This window comes from Crinia signifera, chromosome 9 (genome assembly GCF_055691185.1).
Source record: "Crinia signifera chromosome 9, ASM5569118v1, whole genome shotgun sequence".
Classification (NCBI taxonomy): Eukaryota; Metazoa; Chordata; class Amphibia; order Anura; family Myobatrachidae; genus Crinia; species Crinia signifera.
The window spans coordinates 31,555,228-31,568,716 of NC_139225.1; the positions used below are offsets into that span (position 1 = coordinate 31,555,228).

At 47.6% G+C, this 13,489-nt stretch overlaps 1 protein-coding gene across 1 annotated transcript in view; it reads left to right on the forward strand.

Moving 5' to 3' along the window:
• Positions 1 to 960: 960 nt before the first annotated feature.
• Positions 961 to 13,489, forward strand: part of BGN (biglycan) — a 72,999-nt gene continuing 60,470 nt past the window's right edge. Inside the window, exon 1 of the mRNA XM_083158699.1 lies at positions 961 to 1,472. The gene's annotated coding sequence lies outside the window, so the exon portion shown is untranslated. The remainder of the gene's footprint in view (positions 1,473 to 13,489) is intronic.

Here is a 13,489-nt window from a genome sequence, read left to right on the forward strand (position 1 = left end):
GCAATGCTCAGACGCTGCCCGGCATTAGACTGCGCGCATGCGCAGTCTAATCCCGAAATCCCGGGATTGGAAACTCCAATCCCGGGATTGAAATCCCGGCGTTTTGGGGGCCAAATCCCGGGATCCCGCCGATCCCGATCCCGGGATTGGCCACCCTAATTGTCTCTGAAAGTTACGCTCCTGATTGTTGTGATGTGATATCAAGCAGACCACATAGAACCCCTCCGGTGGACAACTATGCAATAGACAGCACCTATCCTTATGTACCAATGCCTATTTCCTTATAGACTGTAAGCTTGTGAGCATGGCCCTCCTACATTATTTTTACCAAAACAGTCAGTATTTAATACACTATGATCCACTAGGCGTTGAGGAGAATATAATAGCGTGCGGAAGCACTGTGCCTGAAGCACGGGGACGAGGTACACTGATACGGTGTCCATGTCAACTTACGTAGAAATTATGGACAAATAAATGTGAAAAACCCTTGACCTAATGCTTGTGTCATCCTTCCAACCAGCTGATTGGCTGGTATTTTATCTCTTTCCACTGTATCTCTCTCCAAGAGACTCTGGGCCGGATGTACTAACCTTCAAAAATGATAAAATGGAGAACGATTAAGTGCCAGCCAATCAGCTTCTAACTCATGTCACAGCCTGCATTTGTAAAATAACAGCAAGGAGCTGATTGGTTGGTGGTTTATCGCTCTCCACTTTATCACTTTTCAAGGCTTAGGACATCTCGTCCATAGACCCCTCAATCTCTCTCTACTTTATCTGGCCAAAAATATGTATACGATGGACCCGAAAGAGTCCAAGTAAGAATGGAAGCATGTTGGTTGGAGTAGTCCAAGACGAGGATGACAGTAATACAATGGCCAAACTGCTTGACGTGCATTTAATATCATGGCTCCATCCGCAAAACAAATTCCGAAGGCACAAACAAACCTCACGATGACATCGCTCCGGAGAGGGATATGAAAACAGCCGTCCTCTCGCAATAATCAAAGCAAAGCGCAGAAATCGGTTTTATATTGTGGACTATAAAAGTCCTCGGGATATTATTCATCGCAGATAAACATTCGGAAGGACGCAGAGAGGCAGATGAGGGTTATTTTGTTGGCAGGTGCGATGATAAAAGCCACATGTCACTGGAACCCGACGTGGTTTACATGCATTATATTTTGAGTGGGGAGGAGGAGGTGGAAGCAATCGGAGCATTGAGAGATTGCTGTGTGCAAGGAAATTACATCCTTAAACCTCACACACAAAACTCTGCAGGAAACTTTCCTAGTGCAGTCAGTCAGACTAAGGGGGGCAGACGGGTGGGTGCCTGGTTCTCTTACACACAAGAGTTGGAAGACAAGGAGAAACCATAAACTCCTCTGGAAGGAATCGTCTCCTCGGGACTTAAAAAAAGGCATTTGAAGTGTTTCGGCTGGAAAGGGACCTTTATTTGACGCTAAAGAAAAGGTAGAGTGGAAACTTCTTCTCTGTAGGTTTAATGTGTGTTCTTTTGTGCATGATAAAACTGTGAAGTCCTTGGACAGCCAATACCGATTCTTTTTTATTCATTTTAACCGAGTAAATCCGAACCTGCACATCTCTAATTTTAAACTTGTCCATTCTCTGCATCCTCGTTCTCTATGAGATAGCAAAGTCAATTCTGCAATATTTCCTAATAACGGCGATGATCGTCTCACATGTAGCATCTAAGAGATGTTAGAATACAACTACTATTGCATAGATGTAAAGGTATGAGAGAACGTTTTGGGAGAACAGGGACAAGTACAGTAACCATCGCCCCACTGGGATGCAGCAGTTTGATACATTGAATTCTTGTGTGAGCATAGTTGCTGGGTTTACTGAATGGGCTGCAGAGATAGTGGCAGACACTTCCGAAGTGTATGAATGGGACAGCTGCGGTGCTCGGTCAGGACCAGCCGGGCTACATCCCAGTGACCACAAGCGGAGAAGCCCCAGGATTCCAGTGAGGCTTAACATGTGCGAGCGTTGTGTTGGCAGGGCAGATGTTGTGCAAGTTCTACAGACCAACTTCTACAGAATGGTGTATTCTGTATAAGTTGGTCTGAGAAGGATCAGTCAGCAATTGTCATGCAATAGTTAGTTTGCTACTATTGTGCAATTATTATCATTATTCTTATTATTATATAGCCTATCTTCTAACTTATGGAATTTAAAAAAAAAAAATTGGTCGTAAAACTCGTTGATAATTTCTGATATTATTCAGCCACCACTCAGTGCCGGTACAACGTTTTCTGGCACACTAGGTAAAACTGCTTCCCCCACCACCCACCCACACAGACACCAATGCCGACTTTCCAGAAGCTCAGGTGGAAGTGTGGCAGTGGCATCTCAGAAGTCCAACACCTGCATTAGGTTTCTACCAGGGCGCCTCTCTCTGCCACTCTAATTATTACTTCAGTGTCCTGTACCCTGACGGAACTGTCTTTATTTACCATGTACTTGTGCTAAATTGCCTTCTACTGTAATTTTTTATTTCATTGTTTGATTTTTAAGCTCATTTATGTATTGTTAGGCGCTGCTGAACCCTTGTCGTGCCATATAAATAAACACTAATAATAATAATAATAATAAAAAATCTATGGCAGCTTTTGCCATTGCCTGGAAGGGCATACTTGGTCTTGTAGTTCTTCAACATCAAAAGTGTAGGATAAAAATAGTACAGTATAATGCAGAAAATGATGTTCACGGGTTATCCAACACAATGCCAGCAATAACTAGTAAAAGCTAAAGACAATATACAAGTGTTTTCTGGACACTAAACTGTTCATTGACTAAAATGTATAGTAACAGTCCATGGCATAAGTCTCTGACACATTTACTAAGATGGGAGTTCTATTATTGAAGATGGGATGTTTCCCATAGCAACCAGATTCTACTTATTTTGCACCTTCTAGAGGATAATAGAGAGAATCTGATTGGGCAGTACGGATGGTGTAATGGTTAGCATTACTGCCTCACAGCACTGAGCTCATGGGTTTGTTTCCCACCATGGCCCTAACTGTGTGTAGTTTGTATAGTCTCCCTGTGCTTGCGTGGGTTTCCTCCGGGTACTCTGGTTTCCTCCCACAATCCAAAAATATACTGGTAGGCTAATTGGCTCGCAACAAATGAACCCTATAAGGTCTGTGTGTGCGTGTACATGTGGTAGGGAATATAGATTGTAAGCTCCATTGGGGCAGGGACTGATGTGAATGTTCAAATATTCTCTGTACTGCGCTGCAGAATATGTGTGCGCTATATCAATAGCTGGTAATAAATAAATAGGTTGCTAGGTTGCTATGGGCAACATCCCATCTTCAACAGAACTCCCATCTTCGTATATACACCCCATAATGGCTATTGATTAGGAACTATAATCTGTTGCCATCACTGCACAATTTAAGAGGCCTGACTGGGTTCAGCCGAAGCTGGAGCTATCACTAACTGGGAGGTCTGTGTTATAGGAGCCACTGCCCCCATCAGTAAACGCCTCATACCCTACATTGTTTATTTCAGCCCTATAACCGCAGCCAAAACCAGAGCCAAGAAACTGCTAACAAAGAGAAAGCCCGAGATCTCGCAGCTGCGCAGTCTGACAAAGCTTTCCAGTCATAACTATTCATATTGACTATGATAAAGTTATATAAGGGGCAGATGTACTACGCCTGATGAAGTGATAAAGTGGAAGGTGATAGCGCAGCAGCCAATCAGATCCTGTCATTTTTCAAACCCAGCCTGCAATTTGATTGCAAAGGGTAAGCAATCTGAGGTTCCAGCCGCTGGAGGACTACAAGTTCCAGCATACACGCAGTGGCGAGTGCAAGGGCGCCATGATTTGGCCTCTAAAGGGAGTACTTGTGCAGTTTTCTTGTTGACTGTGGGACAGACATTGGAAAAGGAGAGTTAAGCTGGGTATACACCGGACGATATACATAACGATTTTGCCGGCGGGTTGGTACGACAATCTCAGAAAAAAAGAGAAAAGGTTTGAGCGCTGATTGTCTAATTTTGCACTGCAGCAGCTCCCAATAAGGGGGATTACCAACCCCTTTAGAATGTGAGGTTACAAGAAAAAAGACAATGGAGCTGCGCTTTGCAAAATCATATACAATTTATTAAAAAATCAATCAAAATTAAAAACATAATCAATTTCATATATTTGTTAGTGGCCACTGTGACAAACAAGACGAACACACATATAACAATGCTCTGTTTAGACTGTTAGTAGAATACTTTTGAACTGTGTTCAACTTGTTAGTCCATAACATTTAATAAAAAAACGGTTAGTAAAAAATCTCCCAATTATCAGGAGTGACTGTCCCCCACTCATGTGCACATGTTAGTGGATTTAACTCACTGGCCCTTATTCTGGTTGGTGCGGTCGAGCCGCATATGCGGCTCCGACCGCACCAGACGAATCCCCGCCTACAAGACGGATCGGCACGGCCGTCCGTACACGGACGGCTGCCGATCCGCATGAAAATGGTGGAGGCGTACGCCTCCACCATGGTGGGAGCTGCCCCCTGCATTCGATGGTCGTCGACCATCGAAGGCAGGTCCGCACGCCGCGGCAGCTCCCGCAAGCTGAGACCACACGGACAATCGTCCGTGTGGTAGCTTGTATGGGGGCTGAAAGCTGACATCCGGCGACGTCAGCTTTCCGCCCCCATGAGTTGCGTCATGGCCTCATTACCATGCATACGCCCCGCGTTTGCATGGGAACGCCCATGAAACGCGGGGCGTACACATAGGGAAATGAGGGCATGATGCCTCTCACGCCCCTATACGCCCCCTTTGCGGCGGACGAAATACGTCTGCGGCGAAGGGGGCTGCACATGCGCAGATTCACCTCTGCGCATGTGCAGATTAAAAACATCGGCGGTACGGCCGCACGCGGGCCGTACCGTCCGAATTAGAATAAGGGCCTTATTTTCTGAGGGTTTGTATCCTTTTCATCAAGGTGGGGATCCGGCTATCGATACTTAGGAGTAAATAGGACCAAATGATTTTTAGCAGTTCACTGCGGTCGCTGAGTGTATTAATCCTCCAAACTGTATCCAGTTGCCACAAAGTTGTCCCGTCGCCCTCTACGCGTTTCTCCGCCTTCCAGTATCAGCGGCTTCCTTCTGTACATGAAGGGTGATGGAGGACATCGCTATCAAGACAAAAGGCCCCAGTACCCCCTCGGGACCCCTTTGCTACCGATCTTGCTGGGTACACAGCATTAAATCAGGACTTTGACAGCCACTTCCACCTCTGTGATGTAGATATGCGAAACCCAACATGTGCAAGAAGCATGTATCTCTTTAGGGTCAGTGAAACTACTAGTCCCAATAGCGTATCATGCCAGTGAGAGGCTCCAAGCACATCCTACAAGCCAGTGGATTGTAGGACATCCTACCGGTGTTATTAAGTACAGGGTTGTGCAAAATTATTATTATTAATGGATAACAGAGCATTCCTCAGGTGTAATCCTCTGAGCAGACAGACGTCAGACAAACACATGATAAGTGCAAATGTCACGGTAGGACTGATAGGGGAATGGAACATTATTTCCAGTCACACATCATTTGCTAAGGTTATATGTAGGGCAATTGGCTGTGAGTTTGGGCCAGATGTACTCAGCTTGAAAAGTGATAAAGTGGAGAGTGATAAAGTGTCAGCCAATCAGTTCCTGTCGTGTTACACGCTGTGTTTAAAAAATTGCAGTTGAGAGCTGATTGGTTGAAGTGATAAAGTAATTGGTTGAAGTGATAAAGTGGAGAGTAATAAACCGTTTATCACTTTTGAAGGCTTAGTACATCTTGCCCTTTATCTGTAATGAAAATAAGCTCAATTTTTCCTAATGGGACAGAAACTACTAGGTTCATATGTGGAAGGAAAAATGTTTATACATCCAAATTGCGTAGTCTCCCAAATGTTGGCTGCCCAGAAGAGTATTCAAGTTGCCCGAATCTGCCTGCATTCAACAAACGATGCCCACTTTCTGAGTGAAGTGAGCAGTCTGGGCAGCCAATGGCATGTCTGCACAGTATTGTGTCATCCTAACCCTGCCCCCCTGGCAGCTATAGCAATCTCTAGTTGGGGCGGGACCATGATAATGCATTCGTGGGTGACGCCCCTTCACCAAATACCTATGCCGTGCCACGCTTCCTGGCTGGGAAGCAAATGGCTTAAAAATACATATTATTCTTATCACTATTATACACATATTTATAAAATACATATTTGTACTTAATGTAAGTTCTAATTTTTTTAACAACTACGTGAATCTGGCAGATGTTGTAAAAGGAAAAGTAAAGTTTGTAGACTAAACAAAGCCACGAGAGGAATGTTCGGAATGGAATCCTTTAGGGTCTGTGTGGAGTTGCTCTGGCTCAAGACATAAAAACATACTTTCATAATATGGAAATGACCCCATTATTTTGTAGGTATACCCTGGGGGTGTGTATATGTTGATGCCAAGCCCCTTTTGTCCAGTAGACATGGATGTGATCATGCCCGATTATTAAGTGGACATGTCCGATTGGTATGTAGACACAACCTGGGTGTGTTTTCATGCCACCTTATGTTGTGGAGACACACCCACAAGGTTTGGGCATGGCCTTCTGTAGTTATTTTGATCACATGACCACATCCTTGGGGGTGTGGTCATGTGATCAGCATAACTACAGAAGGCCATTGCTCATTACCAGTGCAATGGATGACCATTGATAGCTTCACCATATGATGGTCTTAACTGACTCAGGTTGCCAGGTCTATACCTGGGAGTAGGACTTTATGGGTGCATTGTAGCTGTTTCAAGTTTGGGCACCAACTCATGGGGGGTAACAGGTTGGCAGAAGAAAATCATTGGTTTGCCACTGTCAATGGCAAAATTATCTAATAGTGACATTAAACCATCAATGGTTTAGACCCATTGAGGTCGAGCTATAATCCATGTTGACAGGGTCAAAAGGTCAACATGGTCAAATGGTCAGCACTCAAAAGGTTGACATGCAAAAGGTTGACACAGGTCGATGTGAGTTTTTCATGTTTTTGCTGTTGTCTATGGCGACAACTGTCAGGATAGACACCGTAAAAGTTTATCGCGCAGTGGTGTAGCTACCGTACAGCAGCTACTTGGGGGAGCAAGCGCCAGTGGGGCGCCGCCGGTGCTCATCAGGGCACACTGCTCAGAGCCGCCCCCCTTACCCCTCCGCATGCCGCCGCCACATACCTGCCTGGTCCGGCACCGCAGATATCCTCCTGTTGTGTAATGAAAAATTACACGGCAAAATGGCTGCCCCCATACAGCAGACAGTTTTTAGGAATGTTAGAGGAGGCGGCGTCCTTAAAAACTGTCTGCTATTAGGGGCAGCCATTTTGCTGTGTAATTTTTCATAACTGCAGGAGACGGAGCCAGGAGGATATCTGTGGTGCCGGACCAGGAATGCAGCGGCGGCATGTGGAGGGGTTCGGGAGGGTCTTAACTTTACTTGGGTGGGTGGGCGGGCGGGTGCTATGGGGGGGGAGGCGATGTCAATTTTCGGCGGGGAGGCGCAAAAATGTTAGTTACGCTACTGGTACCGCATCCATCTCACATGGCTCGCTGCGCTCGGCACACTATTATAATCTAACGCCATGCCCACATGGATGGTAAAGTATGGAGTGCAGGATGATTGCCGACATCGTAATCCCGACTGCCGGTGCTCCGACAGGGGCAATCCCGACTCGCAGGGGCTATTCTCCCTTGTGGGAGTCCACGACCACCACGAGCCAGCAAGGGGCTTCTTTGCGCTCGCCCCCCTGTCAGAGATTCCGATGTCGGGATACTGATAGTCAGGATCTCCCCTGTCGGACCGCCATACCACACCCCAAGTATGAACAAGTCGGTTTCTTACAAAAAAATCATGAAAAACTCATGTCGACCTTTGTCAAGGTTAAAAACCTCATGTCAACCTTTTAGCTGGATCGGCGATTTGCTGCAAATCCCTTTGCAACCAATCACAATCAAATGATTCCCCAGTGTATGTAGTCTGTGCGTAGTTCAGGACTTACTCATCGGCTGCGATAGAATCAGGCTGTTCGGGGCTGGAGCTGACGTCACACTCCCTCACTAAAAAAACACCTGCATTTTCCCTGACACTCCCAGAAAACGACAACTTGTGTACGGCCAGCGCACAAAAAAGTAGCAGGACAGCCTCGCATGTGTACTACGGGCATACGCATGTGCAGCCTATCGACTGGTCTGAATAACCCCCTCTAAGTAAATAATGTAAAACTATTTTTTGGCGCGGCTCTTGGACATGTCTACTTTTTTCTTTTTCAAAAGTAGGCAAGTACAGTATGTTAACGCAGCCTCTCATTTCCTATAACAGCTTCAGAGTGTACTGTAAAAACGCTTGTTCAAAAATACCTTCGAGATAAGCCTTTTTCAGTGGAAATATCTAAGCGGATGCATCGTTGAACCAAAGTAAATATTGTTCAAACTCCCTACTTGGTAAGTGCAGAAGAGTTTGATAAGTAGGTTCCTGGTTCTTAAGCCAACAGCTGGTTCATAGAGGGCAGCTACCAATTGAAGTTGAACACAATGAAACGCAGAAACATAAGGTGCAGGCGATACACATTTTCCGCTGCACATTGGGCCTGATTCACGTTTGCAAGTAAAGTGACTTTGGCCCTCATTCTGGTTGGCTTGCAAAGCAGCGTTAGTTTTCTGCTTTGCGAGCCCTGAATCATCGAATGATTGCGGAAGCGCTCACTAATGTCACTACCTGGTGCCTTAGATTACTGGCGACCTGTTCCGTGAACAGGGCAGGTAGCTGACATCCGGCGACATCTGCTGCCCGCCCACGGAAGCCAGGTAGCCAACCCCGATGGCATCGGGATGCCCGTTTTCGCAAACGCGAATTTTCAAAGCTAGTACTGCTTGTCCATCAAACTGGTCCAGTATTTGGAACAGGGTTCTAAGCCAGGTCAGACCCAGGATTTACCTTATTCCCAATGCCGGACCATACAGGAAGGCTGTTATCTCTCCTTCCCCAGTGACAACTGTCCCAGACATGTTTTTGATGTGAGCCAATCACTACACTGTAAACGGCTCCATGGTCAGACGAGCTGAGTAACCCCCTTTCCACTACAGATTCACGGGTTGTGGATCGTTTGGTCGACAGTAAAAAGGTCGATAGGTTGACCACTATTGGTCAAAAGGTCAACATGCTTTAGGTCGAGTATACTGTAACAAATGCTAATTTTTGGATTCTTTTATTTTCCTCCCAAAGGTGATAGTTCTGCCAAAAATCATAGAGGGTTATTCAGACCTGATCGTACTGCTGCAAATTCGATAGATTGCATGCATAGTACGCATGGATCCGATACGTAATCCCGGCGGTAGGGATCTCGGCGGTCGGAATCCCGACACTGGAATCCCGACCGCCGAAATCCCGACATGGGGGGGACGTGGATCGCCCCCACTTGCGGGCTCGCTGCGCTCGCCACGCAGAGGGCCCGGTGCCTCGCTACGCTCGGCACACTATTTTATTCTCCCTCTGTGGGTGTCGTGGACACCCACGGAGGGAGAAAGTTTCGGGATTTCGGCGGTCGGGATTCCAGTGTCGGGATTCTGAACGCCGGGATCCCGACCGCCGGCAAATTGACCGCATCCCGTACTCATGCGTACGATCGTCATGTAATAAAATCCTGCTAAGTTTTTATAGCTGGCCATACCCACCTTAATTGACAGTAAGCCAGCATTTGGGGGTGGCAACCGGCTGTGTTCTGGGAGTGTCAGGGAAAAGGCAGGCGTGCCCAGGCATTTGATGGAAAGTCATGTGACGTCAGCTACCCAATCAGGCTGCTGCTGAGTGATTGTGAATAGATGTGCAGCAACTTTCCGATCCAGCTCATTTCCGCAAACTGTGCTAACCAATTTGCAGGCTTGCACGGGGTAAGATTTGACTCACAGTGGGCAGCAGCTATCCAATCGCAGGGTGATCGCAGGGCGCTGGTAAATAGATCCGATCTGAATAACCCCCATTATCCGCACTATCAAGATAATGATAATTGCCTTCAAATATGCACAAGGTAAACTCTAGAAAAGCTTGTTGCAATGTGTTGGAATGTGTCGAACTGTAAATACCAGTGACATCACATACTGTACATTATCTGTCTGGCTCCTTCTGCCCTTTTAAGGCTTGTACTATAAAACTGAGCGCGATCTCTTGATGATAAAGGTATGTGGTTGTTGTGGAAAGAAAAAAAAAGAACAATTATATTTCTTTTCTTCTAGTCTGTAAACATTCCTTCTATTTCTTGCTGTATCACAAAAAAGTCTTTCAAATAAGCCGCATCTAAAAATGTTCCAGCGAACACATGGCTTGCGTCAAAATATTCCGTTATTCCTTATGGACTTGTTTCCTATCAGCAGCATAATGATTGATCAGGCTGGAAACAAGCTCCGGCTTTCCTCACCAGTGACTCACGCCTGAAGAATGCATTAACTAGTGAGCTTAAACACGTATAGATTTAACAATCTGTGGGGTAGATTTAGCAATCTGTCTAAACAGGACAGGTTGATATGTGGAGGTGTTTCCCATAGCAACCAAGCAGCAGATTGCAGCTACTTTTCTTCAGAGGGAAGTTGCGATGCAGCAAATCTTGGGTCCGATTCAGACTTGCTCAGTGAATTTGGCCCCGCCTCCGACGGTGGGGGAGTGCGCATGCGCATAGTCACTCATGCGCAGGTGCACACACACACACCCCCTCGGAGCAAATGCCTTCAGCAAGGTTTGCACTCGCTGGGGCATTCACAAAATGATTGACAGGCATGAGGTGGTCGCTGTGATCTGTTCAGTGTTTTCATACCCTCTAACATGACGCATTCCATTAGGTACAAAATGCTCTGTTCCTGGACTTCCTTACCAGTGGCAGTTACAGAGGTGGGGCTCCAGCATAGTCCAAAATTCAAAGAGGGGAGTCACATCAACTGCCAGTGTGCCACACCACAGAGCAGCCTCAGGGAGAGCACCCTTGCTGCCTACACCACACCATAGAGCAGCCTGTGGAGGAGAGTGCCCTTGCTGTTTACACCACACAACAGAGCAGCCTCGCGGACAGTGCCCTTGCTGCCTTAATCACAACACACCATAGAGCAGCCTCGGGGAGAGTGCCCTTGCTGCCTACACCACACCACAGAGCAGCCTCGGGGAGATGGACTTTGCTGCCTACACCACACCACAGAGCAGCCTCAGGGAGATGGCCTTTGCTGCCTAAATCACACCACAGAGCAGCCTCAGGGAGATGGCCTTTGCTGCCTAAATCACACCACACCTTAGAGCAGCCTGAGGGAGACCTTTTCTGCCTACACCACACCACAGGGAAGCCTCGGGGAGAGTGCCCTTGCTGCCTACACCACACCACAGGGCAGCCTCGGGGAGAGTGCCCTTGCTGCCTACACCACACCACAGGGCAGCCTTGGGGAGAGTGCCCTTGCTGCCTACACCACACCACAGGGCAGCCTTGGGGAGAGTGCCCTTGCTGCCTACACCACACCACAGGGCAGCCTTGGGGAGAGTGCCCTTGCTGCCTACACCACACCACAGAGCAGCCTCGGGGAGAATGCCCTTGCTGCCTACACCACACCACAGTGCAGCCTCGGGGAGAGTGCCCTTGCTGCCTACACCACACCACAGAGCAGCCTCGGGGAGAGTGCCCTTGCTGCCTACACCACACCACAGAGCAGCCTCGGGGAGAATGCCCTTGCTGCCTACACCACACCACAGAGCAGCCTCGGGGGAGAGTGCCCTTGCTGTCTTCACCACACCACAGAGCAGCCTCGGGGAGAGTGCCCTTGCTGCCTACACCACACCACAGAGCAGCCTCAGGGAGAGTGCCCTTGCTGCCTACACCACACCACAGAGCAGCCCCAGGGAGAGTGCCTTTGTTGTTGCCTACACCACACCACAGAGAAGCCTCGTTGAGAACCCATTGGTGCTCATGGACCGGCATCCAATCACATCTCTGTACCCCCGGACACCCCCCTCTTGAGAGGTGTTGGCTGCTTCTGCCAAACTTTTAGGTGCCCATTTATCATTGGATCACATTTCTAATACGATCTGGGCAGAAAATTACAGCCCAGGATTGCATTGTTAAATGCGTTCCTATTGCCGGAATGTATTATCCCAAACGCGCAGAGACAGGGCTGACCCTCCTGCCGACCCTGCTGATCTCACTGCCGCCGATAGGCTACAATGGGGTACTGCCACCTCAGAATGGCGGTAGCCCAGGGACCCGATTCGCTGCTGCCCGATGTTGATACATCGGCCAGCTTGGCATCCTCCATAGTAACCTATGGGGGATGTGGCCAGCGGCGGTGCAGCAGGGATCGGAGATTATTGCTGCGGTCCCTCCTACATACATTCAGGTCATACTTAATGTTTGCGGCTAACCCGTTTTTGGGGATTTAACCACAAATATGAACTAATATATGGGCCCCTAAGTCTTTCTACTCCTTACTAAAACAACTTACTTAATAGCAGCTGCTGAAGTCCATGTACAGAGCAGCCCATTCCTATCATCACACTAGGATTAGTTACTGCGCAGTGAGACAGCAGAAGGCCCCTTAGTAGAAATGTGCTGACACACTGCACACGGGCCAAGAATATAACAGATGACATTTTTGGGGCTTGGCTTGTGCATGGCGATAAGCCCTGTTGTGGGAATTTTGCAATAAGCAAAGCAGCATTAAAACAGAAACCATATGTGCAGGGGTCTCGCAGATAACCACCCACCAAACCAGAATAAATCCAGTGGATCTATGTTATTGTAGCCTAAACACACCTCCCAACTGTCCACATTTTTGCGGGACAGTAGAGATTTTTTTGACTGTCCCGTGTCCCACCCGCGGCCAGCAGTGTCCCACAATGGGTGTCGAAGTTGGGAGACCCCCCTCCAGTCATATAATGCTCTGCTTAGCAGAGCAGTGGTGAATAGATGCTATGGGCATGTGCAGAGCCTCTATACAGATAGACTGAGGAAAGGGGGCATGGCCAGCAGCTCCTAGAGCAACGGTCATGCCCCCAAAGCCGCAAATCGAAGGCGTGGCCTCGATATTGCGGACATTCTTGCAAAGCCATGCCCCGAATTTCCAAAGCCATGCCCCGATTCCAGGAACGGGAGTAGTCCTGAGTCCTGTTATACAAATGTCAGGGGGTATGGCCAAAAGATTACTCAGGTAGATGCTAATTCAGTAATTAAGTCAGTATTCGGGATAATGGACAAGTGGCGACTGCAGAATGTCGCACCAGGACATCAGAGGTTCCCAAAAAATTCAGCATATATATACTGTATATCGGATGGACGGGCCGACAGACAGACATATTAGCGGTAGATATATTGAGAGCTATATTAGATATATATATATATACTAGGTGATTCATCGCGCCATACGGGCGCTCTTCACACCGTCGTAAGGGGCTGCGCCC